Below are 4833 nucleotides of genomic sequence, written 5' to 3'. Positions count from 1 at the left end.
GAATCCTACATTTTTCTTTTTTTGTATCTACCCTCTTTGGTATAATTGTGGGATTCACCCATATTGTTAGATATACCTATAGGTTTTTATTCTCACTGGTGTATTTCAATGTGTGAATATTTTGAAAAATTCCACTATTAAACCATTTTATTCTGTGTGAGGTTTTTTTCTTTCTTTCATTTTAGTGGTGTTGGAATGAAACCAGGGCCTCACATATGCTAGGCAAGCCCTTTATTACTAAGCTATACTCCTAGCCTATGTTACTGTTCTGTGTTTGGCTAGTTTCCAGTTTTTGACAATTAGTAATAGAGCTTCATGAACATTTTTGTGCATGCCTCTTGGAGATGGCTCCCTTCCTTTGGGCATAAACCTGTACATACATTTAAAGGTAGTCCAGAGTTTCCTATTGCTTTCACGTTCTAGTGTCTTGTTGAGCTTCCAGCATCAATGGACATGTACAAGTGAGGTTATGGGGTCAGATAGCCTCTTCTCAGCCCTCTTGGATTTGTTGTGGAATTCTCAGAAGATCGCCAAATGCTTCAGTAACTGCATCTCCAGTATGTACGGCTGAGACAGAAATCAAGTATTTCATTAAAAGGAATAAAGATAGGTAATGAAGAAGTCAAATTGTCATTATTTGCAGATGACATGATACTCTATATAGAAGACCCCAAGAACTCCACCAAAAGTCTTCTAGACATAATAACCAAATTCAGTCAAGTAGCTGGTTACAAGGTCAACACACAAAAATCAATAGCTTTCCTCTACACCAATGACAGACTCACTGAGAGAGAAATAGGGCAAATAATTCCTTTCACAATAGCATCCAAAAAACTGAAATGCCTAGGAATCAACCTAATGAAAGAAATCAAAGACCTCTTCTCTGAAAACTATGGCACTCTGAAAAGAGAGACTGAAGATGATATCAGAAAATGGACAAACATCCCCTGTTCCTGGGTAGGAAGAATTAATAGAGTGAAAATGGCCATACTTCCAAAACTGCCATATAGATTTAATGCAATTCCAATTGAGATCCCAGCAGTATACTTCATGGACCTTGAGAAAACAATCCAAAAATTCATTTGGAGCAAGAAGAGACCCAGAATAGCAAAAGCAATTCTAGGTAACAGAGACATGGCAGGGGGTATCACAATCCCCAACCTGCAACTCTACTACAAAGCTACTGTGATAAAAACAACATGGTACTAGCAAAGAAACAGACCTGAGGACCAGTGGAACAGATTAGAAGATGCAGAAACAATGCCAGACACCCTCAGCCATCTCATCTTCGATAAAGGAGCCAAACACCCTCACTGGAGGAAAGATAGCCTCTTTCATAAATGGTGCTGGAAAAATTGGGTTTCAACTTGCCAAAGATTAAAACTAGACCTGTATCTCTCACCATGCACTAAACTAAAATCAAAATGGATTAAAGACCTAAATATTCAAATAGAAACTCTAAACCAGTTGGAACAGAGGTTAGGTAGAACCCTTGAAGACATCGGTGTAGGAAAAGGTTTTATGAACAAACCTCAGTTGCCCATGAACTAGCACAAACAATACACAAGTGGGATCTCTTCTTATTAAAAGGCTTCTGCACAGCAAGAGAAACCACCAGCAGTGTGAAGAGACAACCCACAATGTGGGAAAAAATCTTCACCTGCTCTTCCTCAGACAAAGGTCTACTATCTCCAATCTATAAAGAACTTAAAAAGATCAGACCTCTCAAATTTAAAGACCCAATCCAAAAATGGGCATCTGAAATGAACAGACATTTCTCAGACAAAGAAGTAGAAATAGCAAATAAATATATGAAAAAATGTTCATCATCACTGGTCATTTGAGAGATGCAAATGAAAACAATGCTGAGATTCCACTTTGCTCCAGAAAGCATGGCTGCTATCATGAAATCAACCAATAACAAATGCTGGCAAGGCTGTGGGGAAAGAAGAACCCTGCTCCACTGCTGGTAGGAGTGTAGACTGGTGCAAGTACTGTGGAAATCAGTATGGAGATACCTCAAAGATTTGGACTGGAAGTCCCATTTGAACCCGCTATTCCTCTGCTGGGGATCTTCCCCAAAGAATTAAAAGAATCATACCACAGTGATGTATGTGCACCCATGTTCATAGCAGCACAGTTTGTAATAGCTAAAACTTGGAAACAGCCCAAATGCCCATCAACTGGAGACTGGATAAAGAAAATGTGGTTTTTTTACAAAATGGAGTACTACTCAGCCATAAAAAATGAGAAATTAGAGGCATTTATAGCTAAGTGGATGCACATTGAGGCAATACTCTTAAGTGAAATAAATAGGACTCACATGAATAAATACCGAACAGTTTCTCTGGTGTGAGAAACTGAAAGTGTAAATAAGAACTAAATGTATAATAGGTAATGTGAAATAGGAAGAAAAGGGGCAAAGGAGAAGGAAGTGGGAGGGATGGGGAAAGGATAGAAGGGAATGGGATTAATATGAGAAAATGGAAAAATAGGAACAAAACCTTTGTAAATAGTGAGGACTGGAGGGGTTGAAGGGAGGGCTGGGCAAGGGTGAAAAATAAGAACCAAGAGAGACTATGTAAAGGTGCAAATTTCCAATGATGAATGTCATTATATTGTATACCTAAAATGTACCAATGATTAGAATGAATAATTGATAATGCAAAATAGGAAGAAAAGGTCCAAAGGGGTAGGGGTAGTGGGAGGGGGCAGGGGAAAGGAAAGAAGGGAAAGGAAAAATGCTGAGAAATGGAAAAAATGGAAATAAGGTCTTTGTAAATAGGGAAGGGTGGAGGGGGTGAAGGGAGGGCTAGGAATGGGGAAAAAATAAGAACCAAGATGCATTATGTACAGGTACAATTCCCAAAGAGAAATGTAATTGTGTTGTATACCTAAAATGTACCAATAAAAGAATTTAATTTAAAAAAAAACATTCACATCCCCCCCCACAAAAGTATTTCATGTAAGCAGTTTAGCAAAGATCAAGCAAAAGCCAAATCCTACCTTCTTCCTGGGTGGCTCTGGTCCAAAGTTATGAACACAGCCAATTTTCATTCTGAGTACTTCGACCTGTGAAGCCCTTGTAGTGAACTGTTCCTGTCCCTTCATGTGGCACACAGTATTTATTCAATGGTGACTTGATTCCTGATGGTATACAGTTACATCCCATGCCTTCGCAAAAGGCAAATTTTCCATTTTGTTCAGTGTAGGAACCACTATCAACATGAAACCATTGAGCAAATGAAATGTGGCTAGTGTGACTAAGAGACTGATTTTTTGATATTGAATTTAATTGATTTAAGTTTAGCAAAATGATACTTGATTCAGTATGGAAAACTTCTAAGTATGCTTGGATCAACTTGGCTCTGTGAATCAACTTTTTCAGATGTAAATTTTATGAATTCTTAATTCACATAAGTATTTCACAACTAAATTGAGACATGCTGTCAGCGTAAAAGCCACAAAAAGATCATATAAAAAGCATGAAGAATTATCCCAGTAACTTTTTATATTGATTGCATGTCAAAATAATAATATTTGGGTATATTTGGTTTAAATAAAATATACTATTAAAATTATTTTCTCTTAATTCTTTCACATTTTTATTGTGACCACTAGTAAATTTTAAATTACATATGTGGCTCCCATTGCATTTCTGTTAGACATTGCTCTTCTACAGATTGCCAAATATAATGTTTCACTACATTTCCCTTTAGGGTCTTCTTCCTTAGAAAGTGAACTAAGAATATCTATGTAATATACACAGTGTGTTACTATATAGATGGCTGTGGTAGGAAAGGGAGTACCTTTGGTACAGGAGATGATCATGAGCTGTGAAGTCAAACCTGTCTGGGTGTGAATCTGAACATGAACCCTTAAATAGGGACATTTAGCAAAGCCCTTAACCTGAGCATAAGAGCTCCCCTTATGCAAATGAGGGGTATGAGTACTTAGCTTGCTCCACCCGGATCCCTAGGTCTCATTTATTATGCTTGTATCCCCTGTACCATTTGCATGAGAAACCCAAGCCTGTAGTTCTCTTTGGGCAAACGCCCTTGGGCTCCTAGAGCCATAGCCAAAGAGTGACTGGTACAGGAGTATGAAAGGCCAACACCCCGACTTAAAGGGGGGACTTTAATGAGTAATTTATACCCCAGAAATTTCCTGGAGCATCCAATTCACTGCGGACTTCACCTGGATATCTTATTACTGACTTTTCTACTCCCCTCCTCCATTTCTAGGGGTCGGCTTCTGGGAATCCAATCTAACACAACTACTGACTCATACATGTTTTAGGGATTAAATGAGAATTTCCCAGAACAGAGGCAGTTCATAACTCAGTGTTTGATATATGGTGTCTCTAAACTCCAGTGATTTTACTACCAGGAAGAGTTTACTAATAAGAAGGTGTGCATTGTCAGTGGTTTCCTCATAGTTCTGGCATGGATTGTGTTGAGACATCCTTAGTCTCCTTCCCTCCCTCTCAGATCCTTATTCCTAACCATTCCCCCATCAACTAGATGTAACAAACATGGAAGAACTCATGGGTTAATGGGAACCTCAGAGAATACTGAATCAATCCACTTACAAACAACTGATGTATGTGTTTCCATGTTTTCTTCTCTGTACAGTGATGAACAGATGCTGTGAAAAATTAAATCTCAGTATAAACTTAAGAAGATCATTAATGATTTCAGAATAAATGAAAGAGATTCAGTTTATTGACTTAAATAAGACCCAAATGGATATGTATGATTTTATCACTATATAAATGCATGGAGATGTTGTAATTGAAGCATTTTATATATGAAAGATAAACTGTTTATATTT

This window comes from Heterocephalus glaber, unplaced genomic scaffold (genome assembly GCF_053883595.1).
Source record: "Heterocephalus glaber isolate CG9 unplaced genomic scaffold, H.glaber_assembly_v1.0 deba00001454, whole genome shotgun sequence".
NCBI lineage: Eukaryota > Metazoa > Chordata > Mammalia > Rodentia > Bathyergidae > Heterocephalus > Heterocephalus glaber.
The sequence above is the reverse complement of the archived record's forward strand: the minus strand, read 5'-3'. Positions refer to the sequence as shown.